The sequence below is a fragment of the Ostrinia furnacalis genome, unplaced genomic scaffold (genome assembly GCF_004193835.3).
Source record: "Ostrinia furnacalis isolate ACB-3 unplaced genomic scaffold, ASM419383v2 OfSCF0862, whole genome shotgun sequence".
NCBI lineage: Eukaryota > Metazoa > Arthropoda > Insecta > Lepidoptera > Crambidae > Ostrinia > Ostrinia furnacalis.
In genome coordinates, this window is record NW_021131101.1 from 103732 (window position 1) to 122503 (window position 18772).

The 18772-nt window shown below is 34.4% G+C and overlaps 1 protein-coding gene across 1 annotated transcript in view; it reads left to right on the forward strand.

Annotated features, from left to right (window-relative positions):
- Positions 1-1404: 1404 nt before the first annotated feature.
- Positions 1405-18772, forward strand: part of LOC114350301 (cell adhesion molecule 2-like) — a 229551-nt gene continuing 212183 nt past the window's right edge. The window contains exon 1 of the mRNA XM_028301037.1: positions 1405-1686. The gene's annotated coding sequence lies outside the window, so the exon portion shown is untranslated. The remainder of the gene's footprint in view (positions 1687-18772) is intronic.

The window sequence follows — 18772 nt, forward strand, 5'->3', positions numbered from 1 at the left end:
CGGAATCCTCAACCACAGAGGAACTGGTAATCTTATCTCCAACTGCCGGAACAGAATTAGAAAAGATGGTGGTAGCTAGCCAGGCTGACTTGGAACAAGCCCTGCCTCCAAAACAATCTTTAAGAAATATCTTACCAATAGACCACAGAGGCGGTTTGACCCAAGTTCTAAATAACCTGTGGGCGATTACGCATAATACAGAGTCCCTCCTAGAAATTGAATCAATAATAATATAAACTTAGTTAATAGATTGTAACTTAACATAAACTTTTGGACTATGGAAGCAGACTCAGCCCGCCTAACAAAGTAATATTCGTAAACGTTTAACAGCTGTCAAAAATGCTACTTTGTCTAGAAGGGCAGGTAGCATAGGTTACCAACAGGTACTTATACAGCATCAAGATTCTAGTTCGTGTGTATGTTATAAATGTTGCTATTAAGCTCATTGCTTGGTAAAGTCATAGCGATTAAGTGATAGTTAATATTATAAAAGCACATATAACCAAGTTAATAAATAAACGAAATACAATCACTAACCTCTTTTAACCGCACAGGCAGTATTTGAATTCGCAGTTCGTATTGTGATCCGTTTCTCAAACCATCAAGCAGTACGCTACGTCTCTTTTTGTTTGTTTTTTCTTCGCTACCTAAAGTTATCACGCAATTATATTATTATCTATCACGAATGTTACTTTATACCGAACCGTCAAAGAATTTAGATATTTAGAATCAGATTTTTTTCGAACAACAAAAGAACAATTACCTACCGGTAGTTTTAAACTACCTATTTACAAATACCGGCACAATAAGACAGGTCAGTGAGATCTTAAATCACTGTCTTGGAACAGTCGACTAAGCTGCAGTGGTCGGGCGAACATAAAGATTTTCTAAACACAACTTGTACGGTCGAAAACAGTGCTATTTTATTGCCATCCGTATTCCTGAAACGAAAAGAATCAAACTGTTTTCACATATTGCAAATTGTATTATGGCAAAGGAAAACATGATAGAGAACGCTCGTTCAGCGATTTTTTAATAAAAATCTCTGCTACAGAGTTGATACTCTAAAGAGTACTTCAAATTGGAATACCTATGTAGTTTAAAAATTAAATCAAAGGGCAAAAAAATACCAAAAGTTAAACTTTATTCAAAAGCTCAAAAAAGTTCGTATCCGCGAAAAATATGGAATTCCACAAGTTTGTAACAGAAAAATGATATTCCCGGGAGCTTTCAAATGTTGAGGGCCGACCGTTTGCCCATGAGAGACATGTATCAAACAAAACTAAAAACTAACTTATGAATATTCCTGTGGCGTTAGTACATAAGCTAGGCAGTGTCAATCGTGTCCGCGCATGCGCCGTGCGGGCGCGAGCGCGGGCTTGTGTGTGGATTTTAGTAATTGGCCGACCGCCGACCGGTTTGAACCGCTCTCAGCCGCTCGCAACCGGTTTTTCCCGCTCGTGCCGATCGCGACACCTGTCATCGCGAACATTAAGCCTGTGCGTGTCAAACATAACGTTTAATGGAACCTTAATTTAAGTGAGTGTTAGCACTAAGGAACCCAGGTTTGGAGTTTGTTTCCATGTAAATAATAAATATTTAATACTGACAGTTTAGTAATAACTTTGCAATAAGTAATGTGTGTTGTTTATGTGTCGTCGTGTTTATGTGGATTGCTAGTTATAGGTGAGTACTTTTTGAATAATTTAACACTACTTTGTGATTAGTTTGAAATGTTTGTTAGGTGTTTGATAAAAATAAGAAAATTGAAAAAAAAAAACAAAAATAAATTAAATTTGTTCAATATCAATTAAAAGTTCCAAAAAGGTTTAAAAACGTATTTTTTAAGTAGCAGAATATTTTAATAATAATTTTATGTCAAAAAAGTTATTATTTTGACCGTTTTTTTTTCTTGAAAATAATTATGTAATATAAGTTATTGTGTTGTGTGTATTTATGAGACTAAAAAAATATTTAGGCACCTAATTTATGAATTAACATCAACTCTGAATGTAACTTATAAATAAGCACCATTAGCTTTAGTAACCAACAGTTTAAAATATTATGTTTTTATTTGTAATTAAATATAACTTAGATTGCCAAACAGGAAAAATAATGTACAAGTAGATGCTTATTATTATTGGAGACAACGTAAAACTTTATTGAAGTTCAGGAAATATAAAAAGATGGAATGGTACAATTATTATGGGAATTTCCTGTAGTTTAGCTTTCTTTTATTTATAAGTAGGTACCTACTTAGCTTTTACCCGCACCTTCACTCGAGGAGTTTGGTCTGTCGTAGCATCAAAAAATATTATATTCTCAAATATAAAAACATGTTACCGAATAATTATGAACTTTAAGGTCCATAACTTGAAAAAATAATTAGATTCCCAAACTAATTTTTCAAACTAACTTGCTGTGCTGCCTTTTTAGTTTATTTTTTAATTAACCTTTTTTTTCTTCTTGAATCTTTAATTAAATTACCCAGAAAATCATGATAAATAGTAGACTTTCGCATTGACAAAATGAGAATTATGTCACGCCTGTTTAAACATATTTTTCTATCCTTTTATACAATGGTGTTTGTTTATTCAGAATTTTACAATTCCAGCAAAACGATTTGTATTTGTATAACAAAATCTCCTGTATACCATTAATGTTTACATTGAATTGGGATGAAGGATCAGGTATCCCCCATTTATTGTGGAATAACGAGCCGCACCGGTTTTGCACGGGTTTTTAATTAAAGAAACAAACTTTCCACCATATTTACCATATAAATAACCAAATATCGTATACCTACATTCTGAATTAACTATCATTGTATTCTGTCTAAATCTGAGTTGCACTACCTAACTGTGACCTAACTTCGACGGTAACTGTAACGATAACCGATGTTTTTTGTATGGATTTTGACATATTTTTGACGTTTGTCAAAGTCAAAGTAAGATGGTGCAACTCAGCTTTAATATTCTGTTGTTAGAAAAGTAACTTTTTTTCAACTTAAATTGAAGGACAGACATTTTATTGGAATGGCATTAGGAACACCCAACCTAATTCAAAAACTTTTTTTTTTGCAGATGTTTTTTTCTAATAAATACACAAGATCTATCATACACCTATACATTTGCGATTAAGTAGGTAACATTAACGAGATACCTACCGCAAAATTGATAAGTCACCTTCAACTGAGAACAGAGATACCCCTTAACCTGTCGTACTATAAACAACTTTTATCTTTTCCAAAAAGATCAACAAACAAAATGAAGTCTAATAATAAACACTGCGCATTAACTAAAAAGTAAATTCACCGGATTGCAGTTCCAAATGGAACCAATTTAAAACCGCGGGAATAATGTCGCCACCGGACAATAAATTCGGGTGAATCATGCGAATTGTGCATTCGGCCAATTCTAACTCGGGTGAAATTCGTGTGACGAGTTATTCGATTTGGATACTTTTTTATCCACAATGAGGAAGTTGTGGGCCTGCTGAACTGATGGAAAATGATGATCAGGCCGAAGGTGGAAGCGAGCTTCACCTGGAATCCTCAACAACAGAGGAACTCTATATCTTTCCTCTAAGAGATGGAACACGACAATGCTGTTAAAATTAATATGGAGAGAGAGAAACATAAAACAACCAACCAAACTGAAAAATCTATCCTCACTGGCAATAGAACCTGGGACCTCTAGGTATGAGCAGGTGGTCTTACTAACACACTAACCTCATCCCGAATTCTCTACTGGATTAGCAACGATTTTTGTGCTCGTTATTTGTTACTAACTTTGCCTTTCTTATCAGCTCCAAAAACTTTTTCTATCATAACTATAAATGAGGTACTAGATCCTTATCTTTTCAGCCTAGAATAGAAAAACTTTGTATCACAAAAAGTCTTTTTATTTCCAGAATAACTTACAAGTTAAGCGTCTCGCATGTTTTATAATTCGTTGAACACGAGGCGTGACTCAAATTTGAGACAGGTTACGAGCCCACAGCAATAAAATTACCATTAAGCAGAGTATTAAGAATAATTTTGGTAGAACATGATTTTAAATTACAGGTGTGTTCTCTCTTAATCTTGAGTTGGTGGAAGTCTAATGTAATAAAGAATACGAAATAGGAATGTCAATTGTAAGTCTAAATGAGTTACATAATTTTCGATTGCTTTTAAACTTTCCTTTGGAGTGTAGATCAGCATTATAATGTAGCGTCTTTATAATCCATCATAACTATGAAAGAATTTTAACAATATAAGATCAACAAATAATATTAACAAGTGATCTAACCACTATACTAATATTATAAAACGCCCTCATCAATCAAATAGTAGTAGCACATAGCATGTTGACCCGTACACAAGTATCAGACTCAATAATCAACAATAGAGTCAAAGAGCATCTTGAATCGACAGTTAAGCGCCGTTTCAAAATACGCACTTATCTGACTCTTTTGACTCAGAGGTTGGTTCGGTAGACTAATAAGTTACACGTAAGCAAAAACTTCATGTTTTTGTTATTTGTAAAATTATGACATTGATTTGGTACATGAAATTATGATATTGATTCGAGTAGACATCAAACCGTATATGTCCGATTGAGATTTCAAACTATGCCCAAATTGAATGTGTGAGTACGAATTCAAAGTATATAACTTACTCGTATATATTTTAAGCTAAAACATAATATATTATCTAAAACCTTTTAGTAAAGCCCACTTTATAATGTATCGCTAAACGGTTTTTAAAATAAAACAAACAACGAAAGTTTCTAAACCGCTTTGAATATTGAATTTGAATGAGAAGATAACGATTCTATATTGTTAACGCAAGGGATTACGGGATTAAAGCAATTATTTATGTATAAAGGTTATCCTGTTTAAAATTCCACGAGTATTGGTTGCTTGGAGTTCAAGCTACAGTATATAGCATAATAAGGCATAAGTAAATTGGGATAAAATATAAAAATAAGTGTGACAAAATGTTAAGGTTCGACCAAACTAAAATGGCGATAGCGATCCAACTGATTTCTATTCATCATCATCATTTCAGCCATAGGACGTCCACTGCTGAACATAGGCCTCCCCCAATAATGTTCACAACGGCCGGTTGGTGGCGGCCTGCATCCAGCGCCTTCCCGCTACCTTTTACCTGTACTTTTTACTGTGTGCTTACCATGAGTGCTCGCTAGCGAATACGTCAAAAAATTCTATGAAGATTTTATTTCTTGAAGGTAGCCACTAGGGGCGCTGCAAAATATGTCATGCATATAATGTCATTTTTTTACGCGGTCGCTAGCGAGCACACCTAATGTAAACTCATGGTAAGCACACTGTACTTTTAACACCTTCGCTGCCAGCCTAAAAATGGCACTGTTCCGTTCGGGCCATGGGGGACAATGATGGGCGACACTTTAACTTTCCGTTCGGGCCGCGTCGGACAATGATGACCGCGAGTCAGACCTATGTTTAAACCTCTGTATTGAGCCGATGGGCAGCATTTCTTCAATAATTCTCATATAAGCTGACCCGCGCGGCTCCCAAGATTAGTGTACGTCACTTGGTTCTTAGATAAAGCTCGGACTTAGAAAAAAAAATGTGGATAACGGTAGCGCAATGAAACATGGTAATTATACAATGCATTTTTGCAAATTTATCAACATTAATTGAAACATATCGTTTACTTATTTTATATAATTTATAATATGCAGGACAATAAAAAAAATCACTTTCATTGTTGAACAACCACTTTGTATGAAGGGTTGGTACAGGTACTAAGTTCTTTGTACAGCTACAAAACTTATGCCATTTAAAACCTTATTAGTGGCATAAATTATTGTACTTATTAAATGCTTACACCTAGCAGGATTGTCGAGAAAAATAGATTTGTTTAATGTATGAAAAAACATTTTTTCTCTTATCGATACTCTATTCTAGAACTTTTTTTATTATTCATGTAGTTGAAATTATTGGCATGTTAAATCAGCTATGTCATTATAATTATTTTTATGTTTAAGTATATTTTTAAATATTATTTGTAGATATACTGACAATTCAATATTGTTTTGAAAAAAGAACCGATCGAAAGTGACACTACAGTGATGGATGAAAAATTCTAAATACAGTCAAACAATTTCTAAAACGTCAAGTCGCAAAAATTGGATTAATAACCCAGTTGTAATGTTCCTGTAAATTTCATAATTATATGGCTGTCCAACGAGGCAAAAATGGTAACTAATAGTTCAGTATTGATAGTAGCGCCTTCTTGACAATGCCATAGCTGGGACGGCTCAGTTTTGGACAACTTTTATAGGAATTATTGATAAATTCAATTTTTTAAATAAAATTTAAACCTTTTTTAATTAAAACAATTTGAAAAAAATCACTTTTAGCGTTCCTTTTACGGTATCATCGATTTATTTATTATTATTTTTAATCACTATTTAAGACTTATCCTGCTAGTTTTGTTTCTCATTTTATACCTTATATTATTCCTATTTATGCGTAATATAATATATCAAAAACCTACCAACGTACAACTCTTTATTTTTTTGGTTGTTCTCCTTTTTTTTTTGGATGCGAGCGGGGATGGTCGACAACATGACCGCGTGGCCCTACGGAACGGATTTTCGAATTTTCGCTCGCTGGGGCCATGGGGGTCAATGATGTCCGACGCTTAATAATTCGATGTAGAGACTCAAAAACAACTATATGTTAATAAAACCCTTTATTTATGTTTATAATGTAACGATTTAACAAAAAAAAACAATCGACGAAAATTGAAAAAAATCGAAATTTTTACTTGGCCTGGTAGGAAAGTGCAGTGTCGGACAACATTGACCGCGTTGGCGTTCAATGTGTTAACTGATTTCTACTGGTCGTTCAATTTAGTACTCTTTCGTACATAACGTAATTCTATGAGTACTAAAAATGCAATGTGAAATGCAATACACTTAGTACAATCATACCCTTCTTTCAGATAGGCCTACCTAGTAGAGCATTTCAATTTTCCACGAATAAAGTTTTAATATTGGTTTCAAAGGTACTGAAATTCACGCCTCAAAGTCTTGCAAAATTGAAACAGATCATATTGTGTACAACTTTATTATAACGTTGCAATTTTGACATCAAAACCGTTTAATATCACCGGATAAAAGGATCTGGTGCTAAATCTATCTATACTTATAATAAATCTGTAGAGAGGTCAATTCTGTACATGAAATATATAACTAATATAACTATCAGGGAGTGATTAGTGATGGATACTGATGCCAAAAATGCAATCAGTAAAATTTTTGACAGTCTGTCTGTCTGTATGTTCCTTATAGAAACAAAAACTACTCGACGGATTTTAACAAAACTTGGTACAATTATTCTTCATACTCCTGGGCAGGTTATAGTACACTTAGGAATTCCTACGGGAACGGGAATTAGCGGGAAAATCATTTAGTATGAAAAATATAAACCGCTTAAGTTAGACGCTTGAAATTTGGCATGCAGGCACCTTAGTAAACTTAAAGATTAGTTACAACAGGATATTGCAAAATTCCCACGGGAACGGGAGTTAGCGGGAAAAAACATTTGCATGAAAAAATGATAGATGAAGGGGGTAAAACGGGATCCACGCGTACGAAGTCGCGGGCGGCCGCTAGTATTTAATAAAGTTGCTGCTCTTAGAAACGTTCTAATATCGTTCTCTACGTAATAAAGTAGCGGGCCAGTGCTTGTAATTCACAGTAAAATACTGAACGATATAATAATATTTCTTAAAGGGATAACGTTATTTACTCTTTGGCTCTAGATATTTAAAGGTATTAAACGTAGCTATAGCTTAGTGGTTTCGTTTGAGAGTTCTACTTGAAATAGACGGTCTAAGTACGGTCTTTGTACACATAATTAAAAAAATATTTACATACTTTTTACTTACGCCCGTATTCACAAACGATGCTTGCGTATGTGAAGCAGCAAATCGAACACATAGCGTTTAATAGAGCTCTGTGATTGGTTCGCATTCGTATATCACCCTGTGCGTTCACGCGCACTGTGAGACCGCATAGTAATGTTTGTGAATACGGGCGTTAATCTTCCATGTGACTTTACTAATTTTCTACCACCAGAAAAATAATATAATTTTCTATAAAATACCATCTTGAAAAGCATTATAATTCTAAGCTTTATCTATCTATATAAATAAAAATGAAAACATGTTCGTTAGTCTGATTAAAACTCGAGAACGGCTGGGCTGATTGAGCTGATTTTGGTTTTAAAATGTTTGTCGTAGTCCAGGGTAGGTCTAAACGGTGAGCAAATACGCGCGCGATATTGTTTTTCTGTGACAGACAAAATTCCACGCGGGCGAAGCCGCGGGCGGAAAGCTAGTAGTCAATAAATCTAAGCACTTCTTTTTTTCATAGCAGTAAATGTCCCCTTTCGAATATATTGATTTAATGAAAGACAATTATATGTAACAATAGGTGAAATTGTCTTGGATTCATTAAATATTCAGAAAGTAATCGAGCGAGCTGTTGCCAATGGAGTAGGTATGTGAAACTTTGGTATGGTTGTGTTTCTACGTAAAAACACTCGTATTCACAAACGATGCTTGCTTAAGTGAAGCAGCAAATCGAACGCGCAGCGTTTAATAGAGCACTTTGTTTGGTTCGTGTGTCACCCTGTGCGTCCACATGCACTGTGAGACCTCATAGTAATGTTTGTGAATACGGGCGAAAGTCACTTTAATGTGCGTAGCTTCTGTAAAGCAAAGATTCTAAAGAGAGTTGACTCAAGCATGCCAAGCGCATCGCTTGGAAAGACAAATATCATCTTTTGAATTCAACCCTATACATACAGCGTGCATGCTTTTTGTGTGTCTGATATGAAATAATCTTACTAAGATTACTCCAAGAAGAAAAATTAAGGATTAGTACATACGAGCAAATGATACTAACAGTCACAACTTTTGTTTTTATTGGGATAACGTGCGGCACTTTTAATAGGTTTAAAAGTAAAATTATATGACGATTGATGAAGTAAGGTGTAAATATAAAATTAATTTAGGTTCTGCAGCTAGTAACTCATACAAAGTTTGGATAAATTTATTACTCGGTAGACTGGGGCGTGTGCCGTCTACCGTTTTACCTGCATTGTATTGGTCATAAATGCGTAATTATTGTTTTTCGTTTAGTGTTAGAGGTGAAACCTAGATATTGATATTGGTACCATTAGTTTTATAAACAAAGATTATTATAAACTGCGACAAAATGTGTCTTCTTTTCTTGTTAGGATTTGTTGTTTTTTAGTCACAAAATATTACTCTCAAAGACGTAAAATGAAATTTTGACTTCGACAATTCCTAGTAAGTGACTTTATGAGTCTTATTGAGTGCTTATTGATTTCTTATGAATCGCCACTTCAATAAGTTCAAAGTCTGGTGTAAAATTTATAAGAATTCATAAAATTAATGTATTTTTGCAAGTAGGCTTTTAAAAGCACTTTTACTTGTCCTAGTATTAACTCTAATACCGCTTCAGGAAAATAAATGGGCCAGTGTTTAAAAAGTAATATTCGTCATGTTTAAAAATAATACCGAATGGATGTGGTAATGGTACTGAATATATGTGAATTAACATGAATTATGTCGCCAAAGTAAAAGTTTTTATTTCCGTGGAACATAATTGCTGCGATTCAGTCGGAAGAGAAAATAAGTATTTTTTCGATTCAGTTGCTCCTAAATAACAAATTAAACATTTATATTTGTGTAGCAGCTAAGGTAATTTATAAAATCTCTTGCAGTCCATAAACCGTTAAATAAAAATAGTGCAAAGTTTAAGATTACTTTAAAATTGATTTTAAACCCCAGATACATAACTAGGAAGAAAGAATACAGTCTGACATTTCAGACCTTACTTTAGTGTAAATATGTGTGCGGATATTATAGCACCCTGATGCAAAGTGACATCTGTCAAATTCTATGTAACGTCCATAAAGGAATTTTAACCTTCGGAATAGAGCAACAACCACGAGCTATCAAACGAAACGATTTTGGATGACACTGGATATCATTTGTGTATCAGTATCAGGATTATTTCACTGTACAATAAATCAATCGCTGATCCAGTCAAAACGTTTCTAAAGTTCTAAATTTTTTTTCATAAACATCCATTCACGTAAAATCTGAAAATATCTGAGTTCAAATTTTCAGATTGCCACTAAGTGCCTCCAAACGTCAAATAGTTGCATAAAACTGTCCTGTTTAACGTGACGGCGACGGCATCATGCATCTCTTTTTATTATACAGTGTTGCTGCTAGTGACATCTCGCTCGCTCAATTCTTGGTTGCTCTATTCTATAATAACTTTATGGCAACGTCACGCTCAAGTCCTTTTATTCTGTTTCAGAAGCCTTTAGCTGTCAAATACGTCAATTTAAATTACAGTAAAGCTAAACATGATTCCCTAAAATTAACCTGGAACGGCACATGTTCTTGATTTTCCTAATAACAATGATAGAGACATTCTCGGTAGAGCGTAATTGTTTTCTTACGTCGATATTGTACCTTGATAACTTACAATGTAAGCTTGACACCAATCTTTCGTTGTGGGAAAATGAAATATGGTATCATTATTTCCCGCTCACCCGAGACAAGTCGCCATTTATTCGTATTTCTAGATTATAGAGCTGCCTAGAATATAATTTTGTGCTACCACGTAATTTTTCAGATGAGATACACTTTTTATTTATTACATACTTTGTGATTTAAAGTTGTAGGGTGAAATGTCATCATCATCATCATTTCAGCCATAGGACGTCTACTGCTAAACATAGGCCTCCCCCAGTGATTTCCATAAAGGGATAATATTTCCAAAATGTGCATATTATTTAAAAAAATGCTTAATTATGTATGCAAAATTTTTGTTTTTTACCCGACCGCTGTCAGAAGAAGGGATAAGTTTTTCTTTGTTACAAAAAGAAGAAAAAGGCATCAATGACTCGTACACTTCACAAACTCACGCTCGTCTCACACCGTTCAAAACAAAAGCGGTTATAATTAAGAGGCAATTGTGCCCCTTTCTCATGATATAACTCTATCGAACCGGTTTCCGATCACAGCGATAGGCTGTTATTATTTCCTGCGACCTTCGTCGGCGCCGGGGTGCCACGTGCGTGCGTGTCGTCGGACCGGGTGGCAACACGCGATCGTGTGTTTCAGGCTTTAGGGTGTACTCATGGTGCTGTTCTCGCCTTTACTCACGTATGAAGACATTATCGTGCGTTCAAAATTATTGTGTATAATAATTCGTAATAATAAATGAATCGGCCGTTTGGTGTAGTGGTTCAGAACGGACTACTAAGCCGAGAGGTCCCGGGTTCGATTCCCGGCCGGGCAGAAATTGAAATGATGAATTTTAATTTCTGTGACGGGTCTGGGTGTGACTATGTATAATATTTATGTATTTAAAAAAAAAGTATATAAGAAGTTATCCGTTAAGCTAGCACCCATAACACAAGCATTAAGTTGCTTACTTTGGGGCTAGCTGGCGCTGTGTGAAATTGTCCAAAGATTTATTGTCCAAAGATTTATTTTATAATCATTCGTAATAAGTTCCCAGATAAAGCAATGCATAAAGAGATGAATTTTATGTTAAATTAACTTTTTAAAAAAATAAAACCGACTTCAAATGCGTGAACACAAAAAAAAAACTAAAAATTAAAAATATTGCGTATAAAAAAGTTCATCCCCAATTTTCCACCCTTGGGGGTGAAATATTTTCTTCAAATTCGCATGAAACCACCCTTTTGATAATACCTATTCAACAAAAAAATAATCGTTCAAATTGATTTATAATCGGCGGAGATATTGCGTATAAAAAAGTTCATCCCCAATTTTCCACCCTTGGGGGTTGTTTTTTCTATTATTAAATTTAAATGGGACCACCCTTGAGGTATCACCTATACGCCGAAAAAAGATTTGTTCAAATCGGTTCATAATTGGCGGAGTTATCGCGTAACAAACATAGAAAAAAAAAAAAAAAAAACATACGGGTCGAATTGAGAACCTCCTCCTTTTTTGAAGTCGGTTGAAAAACGGCCAGTTGTTTATAGTCTCTTGTCACTGAAACTCAATCTGATTGTGATGCTTTTAAATTTATCCACAAGGATATCAAGTAAAACCCATAATTCTAGTTTCAATAATATTTGATGTTTCAGTGGTTAAATGTGTTACATTTATCGACACTCAGCTAATAACTATGGAATATTATACTTAATAGACATATTTATCTTTTATGTACAATATTGTACAATCGACAGCACATCAACATACGAAATTAAATTTTGTTTCGTAGGCGAATTAATTTGAACAATGTACTTAAATAGTTCAATATTTATTAAATAAATCGTAATTTTGCTATAGGTGTATTTGCTAATATACTTTGCGGGTTTGCGGTATCATTGACCGCAAAATATGGCAAGCAAATTGGCATGAACCATCCACATATTATTAGTAAAATACTACTTGCAAGCATAGGCAATACATCACTTGGCTAAAAGCGTGATTATACGAACAACGTAATAGTCCCCCTACAATTTTAGATCGACAGGGAGTCTTTGTGGTTGGGGCCTACACGCAACCGTGTGTCAGGGCCCTAAGGCGTAGGCCACACCTTATTTCATGCACTGAGGTGCGTCGTGACCTTTTTATAATAAAAAAAATGGCGACGTGCGAGTCAGACTCGGAAACTGTTATATTCTCATTTTTTGTTCAGATGTTTCTTTCCTGATATTTTTAATCTGAATTTATTTTATTTTTATATAGTGAAATTCACAAATTACACCTTGGCTGTTCAAGATTTATTGTCGTTGGGAAGTAGGCATTTAGTGAAACCTAAAACTATGATGATTTTTACAGATTTATTTCCCACACTTGTGAGTTTTGTGCACCAAACTCTTAATAAAACAATGAAATTAACTAAAAAAAGTTTTGTGAGATAGTGCTCTTTATTGCACACTACACAGAATGTCGAATCATCAAAACAGCATAATTTAGACACTCTACTGCAAAAATCACAGAAATTACCGCAACTTTTCCTCTCCATTCACAAGGTGCATGAAAAACAAGTGCTTATTTCACCCGCTTTGATCTCCCTATTTGCAAAACACAACTCTAGCTTATTATCACCGTAAAGTGTCTATGAGCTAATAAAACTGCAAAATTTACGATCAGCTCTCAAATATAAATTCATGTTGAACTAGCGTTTCAAAGCATGAATTGCGCAGTGATAAATTGTCTCTCACAAACGGATGATTGCCTGGATGAATTAGTTCATTCGCATAAAGAAGGTTATGATCCAATTCGCGACCCGCGTTTCTGTTGCGCTTAGTATTTGTAGGGTTATTTGAAACTAGGTCATCGAAAACATTGGATTTATAATAATAAACGTTCCTGGTTATGTTTCTTTTAAATTTGTGTAGGAGAGAGTGTACAAGGAGAGAGTGCATCATCAAACTTGAAAACAAAAACGATTATTTTTATAAAAAAAAATAATAACTTGGAATGACAATATTCACAATAGTAATACGTATCTTGATCATTTCAGGTGCATATTACAGAACGGAGCTTAAAAGTCAATTCAAATTCAAATAATTAATTCTGTACATATGCCCTTTCTAGGGCACCTATACATACAGGTCCCTTGCCCTACCACCACTTCGGGATAACATTTATGGGCTGGTGTTGAGAAGAATTGGCGGAAGAAACTCAGTCACCTTTGTCAAATTCAAATTCAAGACTAAATTATTTAGACGTATCACGGGACATAGGTAGTCGTCAATCATCGGAGATTGATTCGAGTGTCAAACGTGAGTTGCAATTCAGACCTAAAACGTGTGCAAATTAGTCGAAATTCCTTTCCTTCATCAGCATCATCCTTACCAAATCTGACATAGATTTTAAGTTACAAGGAAAGTTAAATAATGTAGATCAAGTATCGAAACGTTGCTTTGTAAGACGCCAAGGCTTTTGCATAAAATTTCACGTTTGACCGCGGTTGATATTTTTACGGGAAAAAATACAGACGTGTTCATTGGAGTAAAGAAAAGAGAAGGCTGACGGGAAGGCTGAAGGTTACCGATATTATTGAAGTTTGAGTGCTTGATATTAATTATTTGTTCTATATTTGGCTAATAATTAGTAATATGAGAACGCTACCCTTTCTTTAGTAGCATATTAACTTTAATCTCACGAGCTCTAACTTGTACGACTAATTTTGTAACCTAAAATAGAAACTTATTTACGAAAATTTAGGCACTTTACTCGTATTCAGTAGATATAAATAAGTTCATTATAATAATTGCTATAATTTTTATTGACCTGTCATTATTTCTATTCAGTATTTTTAGAAAGAACCGTTGTGACAAGCAGTAGATACGAGTAATTATCCTGTAAACGCTGTAAACTGCTGGTAATTATACTAGCAGTTCGGAATCACACTGAAATAAAACTTCTATCTTTTTTAAATAAATTACCCGATACCACATAACTAGAATGATACCTACATTTAAGACTCTAGGTTCCTGCTAACTCCAGTATGATTTAATAACTCCGTTATGGGAGTCGACACGGGCAATCGTTCAAGCTGCACCAGGCGTGAATCTTTCATGTGTAGAATCTAATCATAACTAAAAGTTAATTGACCTCAAAATGCTGTAAACTATTGGTATACTAATTTCGATTACAAAACCTTGTTCATTTAAAATGGTTTAAAAATCAAATACCTAACTAAATCCCAATAACCAAGGCGGGACCTACATTCAAAAGTCAGCCAGTCCGGTTCCTGCCAAGTCCAGTATGATTTAATAACTCCAATCAGGGAGTCGACGTGGGTAATCGCTCAAGCTGCACCCGGCGTGAATCTTTCATGTATAGAATCTAATCGTAACTAAAAGTAAATTGACCTCAAAATGCTGTAAACTACTCCTTTCGATTACTCGACTTTTGTTTCATTTTAAAAACAAATACCTAACTAAATCCCAATAACCAGGACGGGACCTACATTCAAGACTCTAGTACTGGTTTCTGCCAAGTCCAGTATGATTTAACAACTCCGCTCTGGAAGTCGACGCGGGCAATCGCTCAAGCTGCACCAGGCGTGGATCTTTCATGCATAGAATCTAATCTGGGGGCACGGCAGTGCCCCCACCAAGTCGAGCTAAAAAGCGGCACGGCCGTACCATCCTTTTCTCGAAGCAATTCAGGCCATTTTCGACCGCCTGTAACTTCGTTGTGGATAANGTTTAAAAATATAGATTTTAATGTTGGAGACATTGTCTGGAAGAGAACTTTCTACCAAAGTGATAAGGACAATAAATTCTCAATAAAACTAGCCCCAAAATTTATAAAATGCCGCATTATAAACAAAAACTCTAAACTCGTTTATGAACTTGAGGACATGTCAGGTAATAAATTAGGTGCGTGGCATGTTAAAGACTTTAAACTCCATTGAGCTAAGTATAGCGGATTTTACTAGGAAAAATCCTAATCTTAAAAGGGGGGTATGTAACCTTTTATTTTATTTTACATAAAATAAAATGTTTCACTATTAAATATAGTACGGAAACTTAAAATAATAAAATTNTTTTATTGTGCTGATTCTACTCCACACTGATGTCTGGAGCCTTTAATGGATGGTATTGTTTGTTTACACGTACAATGTCACTATTTTGTTGCAATTTCTTACAAAACTTGCGCGCAAAAAGCAAATCGAGTATGTAAATCATCAAACTTCTAATGTTCGTAACTCAGTTCAGACTGAGTTTAGAGGTATACATGTCATAGTAAGTTTGGTTTATTACACTATTTTGTATCCAAAAAACATGGTTTGGTCGATGGCCGCGCGAAAAAAAAAAGACGCCAATTTCCGGCATTGTCTTTTAGTTATTAGCTTACTGTTACATCAGGATGGTCCGCGTTTTCGTAACCTTTACGTGTATTCTAAATCTTTGTATCAACCTAAATACATATTTTTAGAACACGTGTTAAATAGGGTTGCAGGCATATCTTATTACAAATATAATCATAACAGTGAAATATTGAGCCCGCATGAAGCTTTGCCTGACTCAATTATTATATTCGATGACGTTGCTTGTGAAAAATGCCAACTTTTCAGGAGCGTAAAAAAACTGTCCTAAAAATTTATTACCATTATTAAAAATATGTGTTATACATCAAAATATAGCTAAAAATGTCTGTGAGGGGCCTATGTATTTATATTTAAAATACANGCTTTAGATTTTTTTTACTTAAAACAAATTTATCTCGTGTTATTCTTGTGGTTTTACTGTGTATATTTTGAAAAAGCAATGTTTTTACTCTTTGCGGTGTAAGATACTCATCTCTATAGTGTAGATAGTCAATTTGTACATTAATTTTGAAGCATAATTCTCTTAAATACATTTTACTGTGTGTAATTTGAATAAATTCGCAATTGTCATAATTTTTTATAAGTAAATTAATATTGTAGTTTAATAAGTCTACGTTTAAGTGTGTATTAAACAGGACGTTTATAACAAAAACTTTGAAATTTCTTAATTTATACAATGCTATCCCTAACTCAGATAGCAGGACGTAAGGATTTTTATCATTTGCTCCGATGGCCAGTACTACGATGATCACTTTTTAGAACACCATAATCACTTTTTAGCCTATGGCAGTTCACAAAATTCTACCCACAGGTTTCTGACGTCACCTGTTTCAGTACACGCGATACATTAGCAACAAATTGACACGTTCTCAAAATTCTGACAAGATACAAACTTTACTTTTACAGGAGCCCTTTTGTAGGAGTTTCCATTGTACAAACATTATGTCTAGATACATTGTATGCAGCTATTTACGCTCTCCTACAACAAAGAGTTAGTACAGCCATAACTTCAACTAAAGCTAAAGTTGGTGCTTTTATAGGTTCTAACTGAACTTAGCTATTCACTACAAAACTTTGATTGAAGGGGGAACTTGACAAGTCAAAGTTTGTAAGCTCAAATTAAAAAAGTGAAAAAGTTCGTGAATTCGCGAGTACCCGAACAAGTTTAGACTGGGCAGTGCCTTTAATTGAAGTTAGTATTCATCGATTCTCGACGACATTTTAAGTTATTAGGTCTTTTATACTGCGAACTGCGAGTCTCAGAAAATAGTGTCAAGCGCAAGTTAGTGGGTAAATAAGTATACCTCTAGGACAACCTTTAGTACCTAATTTTACCTCATTATCAACATAACCACTTCATTCAAGGATATCTACTGATGAACATGAGCTTTATTTACTTATTTATTTCCGGATTAACTTAAATTGATGAAAATAATCTGGAAATTTTGTTTCAGAATTCAAAAAGTTTTGATTTTTCCTTGCATAACTCTGATTTTCACTATGTTGTCCGCTATGTCTTTGAAATTAATTTATGTGTATTTATGTCTTTGAAAATAATTTTTTTAATTTCAAACTGTTTCACAATAAAGGGTCATCCTTTTCATTCTAAACACTTATATCTACTTACCTACACACTCAAATATGTATTGCTTACATAACACTGAAAGAAGTTTAGGTCGATTTCCCCTTAGCTCTCAAACGCCCAGTCACTGCCCCAGAAAAGGCGGTAGTAAAACAATTCGTATCTTCATCCTTAAGTAATCCGATATGTTTGCATTCGTATAAGTCACGGTATTATCAGTTTCTGAGGTTCGGGACTTGAATCAATCATGCCTCCCCAGGGGAGTCACGGGGCACCGCTGCGGTGTCGGGCGCAAATTACCATAAGTACGTTTGGGATGATGTCGAATCAATATTTAAAAATAACTTCGGAAGTGTGGCGGTTTTAGATAGCACGTTTGTGACGTTTGCGAAAAAAGTTGTAACATTTATTATATATTGTACTGGTAGGTAATGTGGCAATAAAAAGTGACACTGTTCTTTACGTATTGATATCTTAACTGATTTTTTTTACCTTTTCTATAGCTTCGATTTGAGTGAAGGATATTTTGTAGTGTAATCTAAGGCTGGGTTGCACCATCTTACTTTGACTGTAACAAACGTCAAAAATCTGTCAAACTCCATACAAAACACACCGGTTATCGTTATAGTTATTGTTAAAGTTAGGTGGTGCAACTCAGCCTAAGTATCTAATATAGAAAAAAACTTAAAAGAGATCCTACGATGTTAAGTATATGTATAGAAATCCATTAGGTACTTAATTATGTTTTTCGTAAGAGTATAAGTGACTTGGTATTAACATTTCAGGGACAGGTTGAAATTAATATTTTGAAGTAGCTAGCAGCTTAATTAAATTAAATTAATTTGAATGACTGGTAATTATCAATTTACGACCTGTTGTGATTGTGAGGTGAGATTAAGCTGTAATTTTAAACCTTGTCGTAAATTAAATTTCAAAAACATTTTACGCATTTGAAGCCTAACTAAAAAGATACGACAAACTTTCATCTAATATAAAACATAAAATACTTTCAAATTTAATCACATTGCACTATCCCAATCCAGGCTGTGAGCAATCCCCTAGCTCTAGGGAATACCTAAGAATATACGTGTCCTCGGCTTCCAACTTTGGAATCTTTCAATGTTACTAAATATAAAATGTTTAGGGATTTTTTAATAATTTGCTTAACGGAAGGAACTTTGGATATTAATCACAGAACTATTCGAAAAGGAGTGGGCTTTTCCCTTTTCGCTAAGTTTTATTTATAAATGGAAACTGATTTCTATTCCAAAAA